Source organism: Xylocopa sonorina, chromosome 5 (assembly GCF_050948175.1).
Source record: "Xylocopa sonorina isolate GNS202 chromosome 5, iyXylSono1_principal, whole genome shotgun sequence".
NCBI lineage: Eukaryota > Metazoa > Arthropoda > Insecta > Hymenoptera > Apidae > Xylocopa > Xylocopa sonorina.
In genome coordinates this window covers 12170547-12189722 of record NC_135197.1, presented here as the reverse complement: position 1 = coordinate 12189722, position 19176 = coordinate 12170547, and the positions used below count along the sequence as shown (strand labels likewise).

The 19176-nt window shown below is 51.8% G+C and overlaps 1 protein-coding gene across 3 annotated transcripts in view; it reads right to left on the bottom strand.

Moving 5' to 3' along the window:
- Nucleotides 1-19176, bottom strand: part of LOC143423676 (thrombospondin type-1 domain-containing protein 4) — a 37735-nt gene that overhangs the window by 13804 nt on the left and 4755 nt on the right. The window lies entirely within an intron of this gene.

The following is a 19176-nucleotide window of genomic DNA, read 5'->3' as shown; positions in this document are numbered from 1 at the left end:
GACGAGTCAGCTTCCCGATCCTCGGTGGAATTCGTCCGATAAATCGCGGCGTATCTGCGGGCAGAAAGCGGATAAGAGTAACTGGCTGTCCAGCGTCGCGGGAGGGCCGGCGAAATCATTTTAATCACGGTGGTCCGGGGGGGCCTGGGGATTTTCGTCGCCAGCAGGGGGACCCAGGTATACGCGTACGCGCCGGACACAAAAAGGAACGACCGTGAAATATGATGCACGATACACGTACGGCATTGTCTCTCGGTAGGCCGTGGTTCGTGGATCGCCGGCGTTAGCCGAGGCAGAGGAGCAAGAAGTCGCCCTCGGACAATGGGGGCGTGAGTGGCTCGAATGGCTCCTCTAATGATACCGGAGCACCTCGATCGAACCGTATCTCGTCCCCGTGAACCTGCGAACATTCCTGTTTACGCGCGCGTTAATGTACACTCGCGGCACTTCCGTTTTTTTTTTTATTTCGCCCCAGCTATCCGCTTCGCTCTTCCGCTTCTTTTCCTGAATACGACGCAATGGTGGACGAGGGGATTTGCTTGGCTGAGAAAAACAGAGCACCCGCCAGAGATCTTACAGTTCCGCGCCTGTATAAACCGGCGTTCTCGTTGTTATTCGTTAAAGCATCCAAAGAATTCATATACTGGGCCTTTGTGCAATGTTATCCCAACGTTTCGTTTCGCGTTACAAAAGGATTATCGCGGTCTCTGGCTGATGAAGCCAGCTGTGGGGTTGATGGAACGTTGGATTAATACCCCGCGCGTAGGGATGGCTTACAGCTCGAAACCTTGTCTTATCATAACACGAGGAGTCGTTGGAAAAAGGGTGAATGGTTGGCTGGACAGTGCAAAGATCAGTCTGCCCCGATAAAGCGACAAAATTTCTCGAAAGGACAAGACGCGGAGGATTTATTCGCCTCTGTTGGGAATAATTGTTCCGTTAAGGAGTACAGGAAGTTCAGCGTCGACCATAAGCCGTGGTACAAGCGAAACGTCGACGTGGCTGCCACGTTGGCTCTGTCAGCTAAGGGCGAAGAAGTGTTTCGTGACGCTGTTGTCGCACCAGAAGGTAGTCACCGTCGGTTTCCGATAACCAAGCTGCTGTCGCGCTGCGGTTGCTGTTGTTGTCGCCATAAACACTCGCCTCCTTTCCTCCCGATTCTACCACCGCCCGTTTCTCTCCCTCGTAGCGTGCTTCTAACTTTCCGCGCATCGTCCCTCCATCTAGTTCGCGTCCTTTACTCTTGTTCTCCCGATTCATCGTCGTCCCCATCTTTCAGAGCGAGCCTCTCCGCCTTGTAGCCTCTTTTCGTCCTCTCGCAGGCTCGTTCGTCTTCCTCTCGCCTCGTTACATGCTCGAGAACAGTTTCGCGGGCGCCTTCCGCCTGTTGGTACACGCGCGAGGGCGCCTGAGGAAAATGCTCGACGATCGCTCCTCAGCTTTGACGAAAATTATCGCGCCAGCGAGGTGACGGCACGTGAGAAACGCGAGAAACTCGCCGTAGACGTGTATCGAGCTCGATGGCATTCGCTCGATAAGGCGAAGTCGCGGTAGCAATTGAAATTTCTACGACGAATGATTACCGCGTTAGCTTTCCTTACGTAATGCCGGGGATTTCCCGCTTCTGCAGTGTCTATCGATGGATTACGCATTCCTCCAAGCATCTCGCGTTCTTCGATGAAAGGGACAATGAATAAAGAGAAGAATAGCGCCCACCGTGGAATACGAAAAATGGGTGAAGGTTGGACACTATTTGACGTAAGAATTTTTTAATATCCACCATTGACGTCAAACCAGTTCGAGACGCACAGATGGCACGCGAAACGATAATGCGTCTAATCGAACGACCCTTACCTTGTAACAGTTAGAGCATTAAATAACCGGAAAATTGTGTCATGGAACACCTTTGACAGTCGACATAGAAACCGTATCGCGCGAGATACGCGACAGGGTCTTCTCTCACCTTGGCTAAGCAACGCGGAGGGAATCGGCACGGTCACGATCTCGCGTGCATTCGATTTTTCACGAAACGGTTACGCCGCGTTATTCCCGTGTGGAACGTGCCGGGGCAAATTCAAACAGATGGAAATCACAATGAACGCGCGTGTACGTGGAAGCCGGCTGTGCTCCCCTTTCAAGGCTCTCTCAGCGGCGACCCTGGCGGTCTCCGTAAATCGACTGGTTGGTTAAACGAAAGGGCAACGTTCCGAAATTACCCCGGTTAATTATGCTCGTCATGGCGATGACCACCGGTGGCAGAAACCGGCGTACGCGAACAAGAACGATTTCGTCGGCGAATCTAACGATCAGCTCGCGGAATTAAACAGCTTCTAATCGATTTGGTAGCACGCGTGTGTGGTTTTCGTCGTAACGACGCGCATCGCGGCCATGGCGATCGAGTGCTCGACAATTTTGTTTCATTAGAAATAACGTATCGTTTGTCGCGTTTAAAATATATGCGACAGTTTCGTGCTAGACTGTTCAACGATAACGTGCTTCCCGATAAAAATAATTATATTCGTGTCATTGAAAAATTTCCATTTATTTAACACGTCGTTCCTCGCCTTGACGATACGTTATCGCGTGCAAACGCGAAAACACGAATCGTATTTTGCAACCGTTGTTCGTCTATTAATTTCATGGTGCAGGGTGAGGTCGAAAGGGAGTTGAGCTAAAGCATCCCTCCATCCGAACGCGGAACACACGTTTCAACGATGGCTATCGATCGGTGCCATTTCCTTTTCGCGACATCGTTTGAGAGTGGGCTCCACGATGAGACGACGGTAAAACGAAAGATTCGTGTCACGTTTCTCGTATCGTCGAACTTAATTGCGCATGAAAAAGGAACGCGCACGCGTAATTATCGTGTTTATTTAATTACACAATGGATGCCAGTCCTGTGACATCTTCATTAAGATCGAAGGGGTAGATCCGACATCGAGATCCCGTCTTTTTTCCTCCCTCTCCCTCTCTGTCTCCCTTCGCAGTCTCAGCTTACTCCAGTAGACGTCGCGGTGGATTTTCAATAACACGAGCTCGACGAGGAGTTTGTAACTGCACGGTTCGGTGCGTTTACGAGCGAATTCTTCTAGCCGAGATAGAGTCTTTGGTGGTTGGGTTCCTCGAATCGATAGACGTAGCAGGATGCAATGGATCCCGAGGCATGCCAACTTTCGCGTTCCATCGATCGTTATCAATTGATCGACGGTTTTTAACCGGCGTTAATCAGCCACGAGTTGGATATCACGAAGGAGCGAAGTGTAAGTGGTCTCCCTTCTTGGCCCTTTGTTCCAATGCTCGTCTCATTGTCGAGTCTAATCGGATGATCTATGCACGACTGCCCCCGTCGCGGTGGAATCTTAATTCAATAGCTCTTAATATTAATAAATCGCTAGCGGGAGCCGATCGTACCACCGTGATTTCGCGCGCTAACGAACCCTCCATGACCGATTTTATTGCCGTTTCCTGTTATCGCCTCCTTAGAATCGACGCATCCATCGCACTCGATCGCTGATCCTATCACGGATCGATTGACCCTTGACCCGCGACAATCGGTTAATTTATTTTTTAAACGGCGACGAAAGGAAGAGGTAGATTACAGTTTTCAGCTGGGCGAGAAAGAGTTAGTCGTTGAACCGTAAGGAATTCCGGACGAGGATCGCGCGTTGACGAAATTTTAATTGCCCAACACCGAAGCACACCGCTCGTTTGCATATTACGCCTTTTTCAGTCCCGGCACGGTAATGTGACATGCCTATAAATACGAACTCTCTGTGGTGTTATTAATAGAAGCGTGGGAGGATGCGAGAGTGGTACGTGCGACGAATAACGAGACCCGCGACAACCGACTTTCTCACCTGAGAACGGATACCAATGGACCAAGTGCGATCGCGCCTTTACTCGAACGCGAGCCATCGGAATCGCGATCTTAAACATCCTCCGCTTCGTTAACCTACATTCCAACCCTTCAGTTAGCGAGCCCGGTATCGAGCTCCACATTTCGATTAATTAACGACGGGAAATACGTTCCTCGTACAATTCCTCGAGTGCGCGGGAATCGTTACAAAGTAATGCAATCATTTTTTTTTCTTCCTTTTTTCGTACCCCTCAAGGCTTCGAGCGACGTTCATTAAATTCGAAGAACCAGCGCGGTTTCGAGTGATAGATACACGTCCGTGACAAACCGAAAAGCAATCCCTCGACGCGATCGTTCGTTTAGACGAGGTTATTTAAAAGCATTAATTAGGACAATCGTGTCGAGGGGAATGGAAGAGGTCAGAGCGAGCCCCCAGCAAAGGGCCCGTAAAAGGCGAAACTTTCGAGGCAACCGACGACCCAGACCTAACCCAAAGCACGTGTGGTCGCGCGTGGTACGCGCAACGTCCAAGCTTTCCAGTACATCCTTTCTCCATTTTCGGGGGCTTTCCTCCGTCTCGGTTCCACCGTGGGCACCCTCCCTCGGTATCCGCGTCTCTCCGTCCATCCGTTCAACTCGATTTCGCTGTATTAGGTTACACGTGGACGCGAGAGCCACGTATGCCCAGTCGTGCGTGCAGTTAACAAGACACGTTCAACGTAGATGAGCCATCTTCACCGTAGGTATACCGCCCGCAGTTAGCCACTCCGTGCCAACTTTATACTCTCTCAATCTCTATCTATCTTTCCTTTTCCACCTTTCCCACCCGGTAAACGCCACTTTTCCACCCTGCTTTTTACCCGACGCTCGCGAGCATCCCGTTTTCCTCGATTCGCGATCAGGTAACCCGACGCATGGCGAGCTTTTTTTTCAGCCAGCCGCGAAATTGCCGTTCTGATGAGGTTCAGTCAAAAATTGATACCTCTTAGGTACGAAGCGAAGTTTTTGCATAATTTTTGTAATGGTTCAATTTAGTCCGTGGATATCGACTTCATTCGCGAGACGAAGGCTCGAGGGAAGAACAAACGTCCGAGCGTGTACGTATACGATCGTTAGTCGGTGGCGTGGCTAACCGATACTATGCTCTACGTGGCGTTTTTTGGCGCGACGCGTTTTGGAGGCAACCGGGTGTCTTTCATCGAGGTGCTTTTTAACGGTACGCTCGTACCCGACCCGATCCACTTTTGCCACGATCATCGAGGCGCCGTGAAACCGTCGTCTGTGCGTTTCTTGTCATCGTTCGTCTTTGAAATCTTGTTCCTTAACCCTCCGGCTAGCTTGTGTGTGTGTGCGCGCGCGTTCGTGAAGAGCATTCAGAAAAACGTTGAAACAAGCACGTCGAGGCTTGGCAAAAAATTGAGTGAAATATATGATGAGAGAGAAAGAATGGCCGCAAGAAACGTCTTCGTTCGCCGATTCCTCGGCCAGCCGGGAAATTATAAGTCCGCGAAATTAAGTGGAGGTTCGTCAGGATTGCACGTTGCGGTTTTCCCAGTACGATTTAATCGTCCCGCCGATTACTGTACGAGCGGGTCGCGACAGGGACCACCGGACACGTCGAAACGTTAATACGTAGCGCGCGTACAATGGTTATTAAGTGGTTAATGGCCGGCAATTAGAATCGCTCGCGTATCGTAATAAAGCGAGGTACGGGAAATTATCTCAATCTTGGCTAGGAAAAATTATAACGAGCCTCTCCGCCGGCTCCTTTAATTCAGCTGCTCGGTACGAAAAAGCAAAAAGACACCCCGGCCTCTCGTTTCCACCGCGTCTGGTGCGCCCCGGCGTTAGTTGCTCCCGCGGGTCTGCGATCAGAAGCCAGTAGCTGAAAGACAGGACGTGCACGCTTGCGTCCTGACCTTCTCTCGCCTTCGTCGGTTGCACGCGACGTCCTTCCTCTCCTTCCTTGTCCTGGCCACGGTGGTGCGCGTTTCGCCCGTCGGGCTCAGCCGCCGCCACCGAGTGACGTGAAATTATAATTCCGTAAAATTAACGTTGCATATGTTAATTATTAAGAACCGGTCCGTGGGCTCGCGGCCGTCTTCGAGATCCTCGATTCCACACGGCCGGGATACACAATATTATATACGAGCGTGCGAGTTACGAGCCTGGTTTGCCTCCGTGAAACCGCCGTGAAGCCGCCTCGCTCTAAGGGCAGACGGCAAGGTCTGCCTCCCAATAATGTTTAAACTCGGAATTTCGTACGCGTATTCTTCGAACGCGGTCCCCAACGAAATTATATCATTCGTTTACGAGCGATATTTTGAAATTTGTTACCCATCAATTTCGCGATTAAAACTCGGTCCTTGGTCTTTTGGGGGAGAAGGATACGTTGAGTTGGCGAATTTAACATCGCCGGGACACAGACCTTTCCATCTCCATTTAAGGCCACCGCGGGGAGCTCCGTTAAGGTCGCGCGACGGTCTTATTGCCAGCCTCGTCCCATCGCTCGATCGCCCTGGGACCATTTAGCGGGATCGGTTTTCGGGTCAGGCCGTTGCTCGCGATATTTCACTGACCTATGGAACGGTTGAAAAAGTTTGCCGGTGTCGGCGAACCTCCGCGTGTTCCTGTCGACAGAAGGTCGCTGGCTGAACGAAATGTTAAGCGCCGTCGAGAAAGTACGCGATCCGTTGACAAAAGGGAACGCGCGAGCGAAACGATTTGATCCTTTCGCCGCGGCGGATTTTAACTGGCAACGTCCGTAACAGACGTTCGAGCACGACCAATGCTGCGGACGGCCAATCTTTTTGCGAGCGCGCATTATAAAGTAATTACATATGCTTCCACGCACGCGAGATGGAACGTGACGCGACTGGCAACAAAAGAGTTCCGAGCTGCAAACTAAAAGAATAACCATTTTAAATCGCGGACGCTCGTGTAAATTCAGGTTTTCGTAAATACGAGCGGAAATATTTGCGGGTCATTTTCACTTTTCGCACGTATCCTGCGAACGGACGAGTATCCACCGTCCATCGAAGATATTTACCGAGTGGTTACCAGTAATTTTCATCGAGCGCCTAAAGGCGCCACAAGTATCAGCCGAGCAAACTTAGTTGCGCGCCAAGAAGCGCCAACAGCACCGAGAGAGTTAAAGACACGTTAAGAGGCAATAATTTAAGCCTTGTTCCATTTTTAGAAAGATCGTCGCGCAGATAAAATCGAACACGTTCTGAAAGATGGTAATTAAAGAAAATCCGTACGTATGGGCGCTAAGAGTTTTACCTGGGCAGTCGAAGGTGTACCGATCGCGTGCAACGCGGATGAAGAAATTATTTACGCGTCTACGCGGATCCACCGTCGACGACCGTGGAATCCGTGCTAAGTATCGGTTCGATGATCGTTCGAATGTTCGCCGTGCCCGCGAACCGCCACTTAAATCAATTAATTCCCGTTGATAGATCGAGCAGGGGGCGTTAACTAGCCTCTAGACTCGATTCGCCGATAAAGGCGAATTCCATCGCGTCTAACCTCCCTCGTACGCGGATCGGACATCGAATTCCACTTGCCCGTGGTGGTTTATTTTCGCCGGCCCTTCGGAATTACCATTCGCCATTTGCGCGCAACACGCGTATAACCGGTAACGCGTAACGTTCTCCGATTCGCGTTCGCGGTTGCCGCGCGGGCAAAAATAACCGACAGGTAAATGCGCCGGCGATGTTCCGCGTTTCGACTCGCCCGGGACGATTACGGATCGCCTTTTCCAGCCGGCGGGCGCAATCGGCCGCAAAACGAACCGATTTTCCGCGCGAACGTTCCAAGCTGCCCGGCGAACACCGCCCCACTCGCGGGGGTCAAAGTGGTCTGGCTCGCAAATCGCGATCCTTCGGTTGAACCGCGAGAACAGGAAGTGCGCTACGCTTTCAGAATGAAATCGTACTTTTTCCCCATCGCCGCTATTATTTACACCGGGAATAAACGCCGCCTTTGTGGCAGCGAACCACCTCGACCGCCCTCCACCCTTTCAACCGTTGGTAGGGCGGTCGAGATTTCGAGGGAAATTCCGTGGCACACACCGGGTGATTTTCAGCGGCGATAAACGAAAAGGCGTCTCGTCGACGCTGGGTAAACGAGCGCCGCTAGGGGTGGTCCCAGGGAAACGAACAGGGAGCGGAGGGTGACGCGGGTCGAAAAAAATACGAGGACTTTGTTCGAGGAGCCGGAGGAGCCTCTCGGGTGCACGTTAACGAGAGGAACGCACGAAAACGCGAGAGGAGCGAGGACTCTTTTCGGAATATCGTTCGCGGGAGAAATTCGTGGAAAATTGCGAGGCGAAGCAGGCGAGCGCGCACCTGGAGCAGCCTCAGAGAGATCTACGATAAAGAAACCTTCCCTGATGGCAACCATGCCGTGGCGCGATCGTGAAATCAAATTTTCTCTCGCTCGCTACATATATAGAAGGCGATAGGAGGGAGAGAGAGAGAGAGAGCGAGCCCTAATTTTATCTGGCCCGCGTTCCCGTTGCTTCCGCCGTTATCGAGCCGCTGAACTAATTACTCGTTAAAGCCGCGCGGGAGCATCGTCTGACCGTGGCCACTGTCATCGGCCATTAAATCGATTAAATCGAAGGAAGAGGGGCCAGCAGGCCAGGCGCCACCGAGAAGCCTCGTTCTCGATTCGGTGCATCGTCGTGCACACCACGATGCACAGAGATCCCATCGCGGCGCGTTTTTTCTACCCCGCGGCCAGCTGGAGGTGTCGTAAATAATACGATAAGGAAGTCACCGTGCCGGTGACCGGTTATCTAGTCCCGAGGACGAGGAACCCAGGATATAAATCCGCCGTGGCTGATCCGGCGAGATGGATCTGTTCGTAATTCCCTTCGTAAACTAGTTCCGCCGGCACGAGCCCCCCTCGAATCGGCTTTTACAACCGATTTATCGCCTCTGATTGCCGCCCCGCTGCTTATCGCTCCTCGCCGAATAGAAATCGTGCTCGAGCGCGAGCGTTTGATTGTACAAGGATCAGAATTTGCAGAAGTAGAATCGCGCGGCTAACGTGCGGATGCTCTCGCCGTGGCACGGCGGAGATTTCCGAGGAGATCCAGTTCCCACGTTTACGTTGGAACGGGGAAGCTCTCCCCTCGACCTCGAAACACACGATAATCGCATCCACGGGATGCGCAGCTGGGATAGTAGCTGTAATACGAATGAACGCTTTAACAGCAATTACCCGCGGGTTTGATCCGTGGAAGACGGACGCACGGAGGAGACGTCCGACTCGGGCCACGTCCAGTCACTCTTCGCCTTTGAGCGCCGTTTAATGACCGTAAATTTCCACCTTTCGTCTCCGTGGACAGGAATCTCTACCTTCCTCTGCCGGTACACGCGTCGGGAATGTCACGTACAAAGGCGCCGATCCAAGATAACGTGCCGGAAAGGGCAGCCGTGCTGGATGAGCGCTGCCTGAGCGCGGAGAACCAGACGTGGAAGTGTGAACATTTTAATGTCGCACCGCCTACGATCCAGCTGGACCTGTTAACCTGTTGCTCGCGATAAGCCGAGCGACTTTTTTTCGGAAAGCAAACCCAACAACAGCCCTGCGAAGGGTTCCTCTACGTTTCAACGAAACAAAAAGGAAATCTCTTTCGGCGCTTTCGCTGCGACGTCCACCACCTGCGCGTAAACGTGTTACCGTTTCACTGATTTATTTTTTTTCTGTTTTAGCCAACGAATTCTCGAGGAAAAGATTCCATCAACTCTCCGCGTCGTCGAATGCTTTTCCCTACAGCCATTAAAATTCTCCACGTGGACACTTTGCAGTCGTCTAAAATTAGACGAGCCGAAGATCGCTCGAACTGGCGTTCACCAAAAAGGAAAACGATCGTAGAAATGCAAGAAACGATTAGAGGCTCGAGTCGATGAGCCTTAATTCTTTCTCACAGCAGGAAATAATTAGCGACGACCGGATACGATCGTTGGTAGGCGGTGGCGTGGACGCCGAGGACAGCCTCGGCATGACTCCCAATCGAGTTTTACAGCGGCGCACGAAACCTTTTGCTATGCCTCGCGTGGCCCTTTGATTCGCTCGCACACAATACACGTAGACCGCGTACAAGACCATTGTTTTGGTCGAACAAGCGCGTTTCGCTGGTTTAACGAACGGCGAGCACGTAGGTCGGTAAGCTCACGTATACCACCGTTGTTGTTTCTGGCTCGGGAACGGCGGAAGCGGCGCTATCTCCTCGATTTTGATCTCGCTACCCGTACCGCACCGTTTCCACGTTTCCTCCAAGTCCGCGCCGCCCCGCACGGTCTTGTTCGGGGGTGGAAAAATACCGCGAAAACAAAAGAGACTTACGAATACAATGCGCGGCGAACAAGATGAGATATACTCGCAGGCGTGACGCAGAATTACAGGTGGTATTACGGTTGCTCGGTGCTTTTATCGTATATCGATCGGGTGGTACCCCTTTTGCCGGGCTTTGTTTGCATAGCTTTGAAATACGTGAAACGAGACTCGGTAAACGATACGCGCCACGCATGAATGCGAACACGAAACGCGCCGACGAACTCCTCGAGCCAATTATTTTTCGAAAATCCAGCAAATATTTCTGCATTAACGTTGGCGAGCGTTCGACCCTCCCTGTACACTGTGCGCCTCCGATTCCATAGCCGCGCGTCCCGACTGAGCGAACAAAAAATTCCTCCAATTTCAAACCGTTATTCCCGCAGAATCAAATATCGGAGCGCGCTGCTCCGCTCGTAAATAGTCAATATAATAGTACCGATGGAACGGCGGAAGCTGTCCGTCGCATATATCTTGGTATCGGGGGTGTGCGAGGGACCGAGAGAGTATGCGCATAGATAGAAGGAGATGATTCTGAGGGAGGCATAAAAAGAGGAAGATCCGTGCGAAAATAAAGAGAACGTGGACGACGAATCCAGGGTATGTACGCGCGCTCTATATCTCTCGATATAACGTATCGATCGGCTACGATCCTTTGCCATCGGCTCTAAAGCATTTCTCGACGAATACGCGTATCGCGTAGACCAAGGGAACGTTGTTGGAGTTAAAGCGCGCTGTTCGATGCAAAGTATCGACCTCGAGGGTACGCTACCAGCCGCCAAGGGGTTGCTCGTTCGTTTTCGCGGATTTTCTGCTCGCTAGTTTACGACCGTTGTCGCCAGCTCGCGTGGGCGTGAACGACTCGCAGCTAAACACCTCGGAGACAGTAACGAATTTGAGTCGGATCACACGATAGAATTTATTCGAGGTCCTGGAGGTTCTCCAGGAATTAGAAGCGCGGGGGCAGCCGGGTCGCGGCGCAACTTCCACCGATCTCTTTGTGATCCGGTGAACGCACGCGATGCCACCGCGAAAGGTAACTTTAGTCCGGCTGAACGCGAGGTTATTTCACGTGGCACAGAGCTAAACTAGTTTCGACCATTCTCCGTGATTCAATCTCTTCTTTGCGTGGTCCACCGTTCATGCAGAATAGCTGAAATTCCAGCGTTCGCGCAATACGCCGGGGCTGAACGAGGTTAAATAAACCGCGAGCAGCGCGACGGGGCGAACGGGGCGGCGGGTTTGCAATTAAAATGAATTCACCGCTGAAAATTTCGCGGAGAAGCACGGCCAATTCTTTCCACGCGTGCCGCGCATTCCATTCTCATCTACGGCTTTATTAAACTCGCGGCCGGACCGTGACCATCATAAATCTCGCCGAAGCGGTGGAAAGAGAGTGGAGAACGGGAGAGGACGAGCAACGGCAGCGGTTCTAGGATTCCAATCCCGGACCAGTTCCCAACGAGACTGGGTAATTAATCGGAGGAAACGTTTGTCAGCGTATGGTAACAGCGACTCGCTGGAACCCGCGTACTTTGCGACACCGAGTCATGGCCTCATTATTAATCATATTGTTTGAGAACCTCGTAAAATGGACAGCTTAATGGGACGCACGGTCACGGGTCAGTCGTATATCCGATGCAAAACAGAAGCGATCCACGTGATGGGCGATCGTCCGAGCCGCGTTCTCCTTCGCCTTCTTTTTCTCGATCGTTACGTCCTTGGTCTGCGTGGAAGAATGGTCGCCGTAAATACCCCGCGTCTCTGCACAATCATCCTCGTTCCTGGCGGTGATTCAACCTGTCTGGATCCCGTACATTTTCGATACCTTCTGCCACGGTTCGATTCTAAATGGAGGTCGGTCTCCTAACCATCGTCGATCCAGGTAGAATTCTGCGCCCTGCGTGCTTTCGACCATTGATGCCACGGTTCGGGTAACGATGAAGACGTTGCATCGGCGAAACACGAGAGCAATGCTCCCATTGCAAACTGGGTTTGCACCTAGTAACCTCGACTAATTATAGGAAACGTAAACTCCCACTGGAAGCTTCGAAACCTTGACGAGGTCCGTCGATGCACGGTTTCCACGGAAATGGCGAGGCGAGCGAAACGAACGTCGAACCGTTCGTCGAAAGGTACGCGTGCGAAAGAGAGACGCGAGGGATTTTTCATTCCCACGAGCAGGGATTTCCAGAATCAACCGCGACTTTTGCCATGCAGCACCGCGAGAGCAAACGTTTACCCACGAGCCAAAAGAGCGGCTGCGAGCGTCGCGGCACGCAGAAACGCCGGCGTCGATTGCGCGCGTGTACGCACGCTCGTATATTTGCACGTAGATCCGCGTGCAAATATGTGCCAGGGGTGTGTAAGCTCGCACGCGCGCATAATTGTCAGCGAACTTGCGGACGTGCGGTGCAATCGCGTTAAAACTATGTCGCGGAAAAGGAGAGAGGCCAGAGAGAGAAAGACGACGCACGTGTAAACTGTGCGACCGAGCATCCGCATTAACAGTTTGTTCGTTAATCCGCAAAGCGCTAGAACTTGCCCGACTGTTCCTGGTGGACCGTGCAATTAACCAACTCTCTCTCTATTTCGAGTCAACCCATCGTCGACCACGGAAGCTGGTTTAAGGCTGTATCGAGCTTTCGAAACACGACGAAACGTTCATTCTCTCTGTAGCTCGACGACGGAACCCCGGAAACGGACAGTGGAGAACGTATATAAGGGTGAAAGTGTCCGACGAGCGTCGCACAGCGTCGCGTACTCTCGCGCTTGGACGCGAGGCGTCTGGCGAACAGTAGTTTCCAGCAAACTGTTCGATTCGAACGTCTATTTCGAGACTGGCGTACATAACAACGCATCGATGACGCTTTAACGACGCACCCCCGTCGCGACGTTTACCGCTGATCGTGCTGCGAGCCGAGATCGACGTGATTGATCGCTTGTCTACGATTTCGCTGGTGCCGGTAAACGGGAAACGCGTTCAGAGTCCGGTGAAAATGTAGGAACGTCGAGTTTTCGGCTTGTAAACAATTCAACCGGGCCACTACATATTATCAGTAATAAACGCTTCCGAACGGTTCTCTCAATTTCGCGGATGGAATGTTCGACCAGTCGGTACGGAAATAGTACCGTGACTCACGAACAATCGGAGAAACCTAATTTCTGGCTCCGTAAATTCCACGGGCGCTCCTATTAACATTCGATGCGAATTTACGGCACGTCAGTCCGTGGAAACGTACATAAACCGCTTAAATAGCGAGCGCGCGGTAGTAAATCAGCCTCCACGACTGCTAATTAGCGGTTTTTTCCAATTCGTATGTATCGGTCGGGATAGTTTTGCTCGTGTTACTTTAACACCTGAAGTTCCAGCCAAGCAGGTCCGAGTCGATTTCAATTAATACGGAACGGTCGATCGTGTCAGCTGGCCGTGCCGAGGCTAATTAACGGTTACGTTTCTACGTTCCGTATAATAACACGGGCATGATGAATAACGTGGCTTGATAATCCCCCGGACGACGTCGCCCGTGGAAATGCGGCTTTTGATATCTTGTCGATATCACGCACTCTAAGCCGTTACGTAGAAACGGCAGGAATCAGGGAACCAAAATGTTTCGCTCGTTCGGTAGCTGACAAGCGCAACGCGATACGAGGGAATTGCTCGTGAACGATATCGACGATTCGCAGCTACTTACAGCGACTCGATGCGTTTCGCCAAGAACGAAACGACACGCAGGAGAGTATCCTGGGGACCGTGGCGTTACGAAAGCGACGGTGAAAAACGAAAGACGCGTCGAAAAGTGCGGCTCGTTTCGACTTTCGCGAATCGCTAATGATATCGACGGAACTCGTTCGGACCACACGCGACTCGGGCCATAAATGAAATCGTCACCGTAATGCCCGGGCCTGGTGGACGAAAGGAAAGGTCGTAACGAGGAGGGAAATCGAAATTGCAGTCGCGGGCGTGCACGCGTCTCGGCTCGCCCACGATATCGTTCGAAAGAATAATTATAGGTTTCGCGCGGTAAGCCGGACGGGTAGGATACGCGATGGCACCGCTGGCGGTAGCCGGTGGTTCACGTCAAACCACGCTATCTCGCGCTCACTGAAAAATAAACGAGAAGGCACCGCTTTCGAGCCGCACGCCTCCTTCCCGGACGAAGGAGTTACGAGAACCTCGCGAATCTTATCTGATGCATCCGGTATGCGTATCGAGCTTGCACGGTGCACAATACCTGGCTGAACCGATCATTACCGGCCGTGATTACGACACTTCTTTCCGCTAATGCGAAACACGACCGATTTACCCTATATACCATCGTCCTACATCCCCGAGGGGGAAGCGCCCATTTCGTTTCGCCAGTTATCATCGACAACCACCCTCGTACTCGTCCTCGTATCGCGGCTTATTAAATCGCAATTTGTAAGGCGGCGTTAAACGAAGTTATTGTTGTTACAGTTCGATGACCCCGTTCAGTCTGAATCACGTAACAAGCAGATAAAGTACCCGATGCGGCGTAAGTAGCGTATTGACGAAGTGATGCAATTCCCGCGTACAATACGCGGCCGATAATGGCCGCTTTTCACCCTGCCACCATTCTTGAACTCTCGTCAATGAAAACGCGGGGCTACAATGCGCCGCACGCGAACGTATCGCGAATAATAACCGCTTCGAATGCGCCGTGTGTCGCGGGCGCTGCTTATAGATGCAGACCTACGCGAGAGTGACGCGTTATCGTTAACCTCGCCACGGTGGGAATTCGTGGCGTCGCGGAGGACCGATAAAAGATCGCGCAGTCTATTTTCTACGGGATTATCTTCCCGCGACGGTCCAAGATACAGCACAATAGAGGACGTTGTTCTAGTTGGCGTCACGCGGAAGTTTACAAGCGGCTAAACGACATTTACATAGCTTATTGTCGCGTACACTCCCATCAATCCAGCGAAACGTTTTATCGTGTTCGTTCATCAACGCAATACGTGCTTTATGTTCCCATTCGGTCGAAAGCAAAGTTCAGAATTGTTTAAACAATCATGGTCGATGCGCGTACGTCGCCCGACCGTGCGTCGTGGTTAACAAGGGGTTAACGCTGCCTCGGAGGATTGTTCGTTCACCCTCCGGTTTCCAGCGGTTGCGCGCTCTCATAAATTTACAATAAGTGCGCCATATGGTAGCCAAAATATCTAAACGGCCGTACGAACGTCGGCTAAAGAGCCAGCCGCGCTATCAGCGGGTCAAGAGCATCAATTTATTTCCCAGTTCAAGCGATGCGTTCACACTCGGTGAACGTAACCGTGCCCGCGGAGTAGGCGTTAACGTCTTTACTTATGCGTGGAATCACAGGCAGCCGGGAAACCACTTCGTTTCACTTTCGTGCTGCTTGAAAGAGGCGCCCGTACAGCGGGACGGATGCCTAGAACACACTCGACTTACCTCGCGACCGGGACGATCCCGCGTACACCCGACGACAGGCCTTCCATCAAACGAGCGTACGTCGATGGGAACGACCGCGTACCGCCATCTCCCTTTTCGTCGTTCGTTATTTATACGAACGATTCGTGCCCGTGCTTCCTCGAGCCCTTAATCACTCGATTCCGCGTTCGAACCAGGAAACACCGGGTTTATCCTCTTAATTCTTCACCAGCGACAGATATACCCTCGAGGGAAGCCTCCTCCTCCAAGGGATTACCCACCGCGCGTGATACGATACGCAAAGTGGAATGGAGCGAGGGGGTTGGACCGCGCACGCGGATCATCGGCCGAATGCATCTTTAATTCCACGCACTTATCTTGAAATCAATTTAAATCCTGGCTGTCCGGCTCGGTTCCTATATGGCGAAGGGAAGAGCTTTGTCCGTTGCCGACGTGGATCAGGGCCCGTGGACGGTTCCTCTCTCCCGTTCTGCTCGCCGCGCGCTAGAATACCGTCCCGCCGCATAAAGGGCATTGTTGCGGGAAAGGGACGACGCGACGGGACGCGAAACGAGACGGGACGCAACGATCCAAGAGCGTTTCTCGTACGGCTCATTCAGCATGCAGTTGCCGAGGTTATCGCGCTCCACGGACGTTGATAGAATACGCATCGTTGAGCCCGGGGTTGCGGCTACGATGCCAGGCGTCCGTGGCTGTCAGCGCGTCTCGAAACTGTCAAGGTCCTCGCAGCGGGACTCGATGCGAATCAACGTCACCGGGTCCTCCGTCCGCCCCCGCTTTCGCCACCCTCCTGAATCTTCCTTTATCGATACCTGCCGTGTGCAACGCGTTTCTCTTTCCCTTCTTTTTTTTTCTTTTTTTTTTTTTTGCACCCCTTCCTCCTCTCCTCTCGCCTTAGCACGTTCGAGGACGTGCCGGGCAACCTGCGAATCCTGACGGAAGTGCTTGTTCCATCCTACGCTCCCTTGCTGACGCGCCTTCATTTGCGTTGCACAGGTACACACGCCGAATAGAAAACGTCTCGCGCTCGAACAATTGGATATTTTATATGACAACTTCGCCGTGTAAATATGGAAATAAATTGTTCGCAGGCGAGGTCGCTCGAAGGTCGCCTCGTTGTAAATGATAGTGCCGTTTAGGGCAGACGTCAGAGGTATTTTAGGTAACCACGTTAGACGCCCCACCCTGCGCGAACGTTACGGGTCACTGTTTCTTAATAGATGCTTGCGATGTTACTGTTATTATACTCGTGCTCCTGTCGTTATATCATCTGGTCTTTTTCTACTCGTTATATAGAGAGGGTGGGCCCAGAAGCAGTCTGTAAAGAAGCTACGTATTTCAATTCGTATCGCGTGTGTAGCTGTATTCAGTTCAGCAATCCAGCGCCGATTAATCAAATGCAATTACATCGAATTATCGATCATTTCGTAACGCTTTTATGTGGTCACAGATACTTGGTGTCATCGAGATGAACCGTATAGTCCGATCAAAAGATATCTCGTGTAGTGCATGTATATAGGTCACTGAATTTTAAGATGACCTTAGGACCGAACGGCCGTTCGAGGAACCCCCTTTACGAGGAGACACGAATTTGTCTCGAAATATTTCCCTCTCGAAGAGCGTCGACTCTTCGACGATTGCATGCGAATCGAGGATCGACGAGGCGCCGTGCCTTCGAGCCTCTTTTTCACCGTTGCGCGCACGATGAATCGAAAGGTCTTCCCCTTTTCGAGGAAGGTTTTCGACGGTGTTTAAGAATAGAATCGCGGAAGACACGCGCAATGAGGAATAAAAGCACGACCAAGCCCGAAAAAAGCCGTGACTCACCAAAAGCCTCGACTAAAAGAAGAATCCGCCGGCGTCGCGGAGGGATTTAAAAATATTTTGCTAGTGAATTGGACACTTGAAGCGCCGGTATTAATGGTTGGCGCGCGAGTTAATCGGGATCGTGTTTGCTCTTCGACCATCCCCGTCCGTCGTTGCATACGCGAAACAGAAGTACGCACCGTGTACGAGTGAATCGAATGTAAATGAGAGTAAATAACTCGAGGCTATCGCTGTTGGGCATAATGCGGCTGTTAATGCCAGAAACGTAAAAATCGCTAGCGAGCGCGCGTATGTCCGGAGGCGCCATTTCTACGATCGACGCCAGCGAAGCCTTTCCGTTACCTCGGAAATTCGAAGGCTATGAAATTTATGCGCCGGGTAAAAGGTAATTGCGCTCTCGCGCATGCTGAAGTCATTTTTCCAAACAATAGCCCGCGCGTAATGGTATTATTACTAACAGGGAAACCGTGAACCTTCAAAGAAAATGGCTAACGGTTAACATTGTTTGCCGATGCTTTAAGTGCCGTGTAATCCATTGTTTGATGATTTTATGAACTCGCTTGCCGCTTTACGACTCATAAGCCGGCCGGAGCGCGTCGTTGCTTTGACGTACGTTCCTCGATTTAATTTTCGCGTCGCGCCGTCACACGAAAATCTTCGAACATCCGGAAAGACGCGAATCGCGCGTACGCGGTGTATTCGAGGAACGAGGCTTTTTCGTCGGAGCAACCGGTTCGAAGGACGCCAAGCGAAACGCGACTACTTTTACGAGTTTTACCAGTCATTATAATCATTACCATTACCGCTTCCGGAAGTTGGACGTAAGCGTTCATCATTGTCACACGTGTTCCGTGCCGATTTTCTTTCCTCCTCTTTGTTTCGATGTTGAAATCACGTCACGTATATACGGAGTAAACGAAGCTAGTCCCTTATCGAGACAGTAGTTACAATTATACGATGGACCCTCCAATTAGACCGCCCTCTCCTTCGAGAGTCGATAGCGGCGGTCGAAAGAAAGTGAATACGGTGACCCTTTTAATAGGTCCGAATAACGACATGGAAATTGACTTAACGAAAACTCGATAACCAATTGGTGAGAGGTATCGCGCTCGTCGACAATTAGTCTTGCGGTGGGTTGGTTGGTTGGTTGGTTGGTTGCTTCTTGAAATTGGTACGCAACGAGCCACGCGGGCCGGGATCGCGTTGATAAACGAACTCGAAGCGACGATAAAAACTGTTGCCGTCTCTCGTCCATAACAAAGCGTAATTGACAATAAGCAATTGGATCCGATGGGCGAAGCATGTCGAAAGGGATCGGAGATACGTAGGGTGGAACGAAAACCGGCGGTTATGCGGAGCGTCGCGTGACGCGAGCGAATCAGCGGAAACGCGGTGAACATGTGCGTACATAATGAGCTTAATTGTGTGCCACCGTGAAAAAGAAAAGCCTCCGGACGAGAATTACGAGGTGGTCGAAGGCGCCACGCTCGGAGAGAGCGGAGTTGCGGCCCTTAGCTCCGCGCGGAACTTATGAATAGTACTCGTTGTACGCGAGTGGACCGCCGTTTATTGCTGCCTTTCACGGCAATTCTATCTTCGATCCGGCGATGGAATCGCCCCGCTGGGGCCGGCCCCGCGAACCTCTCGATACATACTCGAAATAAATCGATCGGGACACGCGTGCACACACGCGCGGGCCCCGTCACGCTCG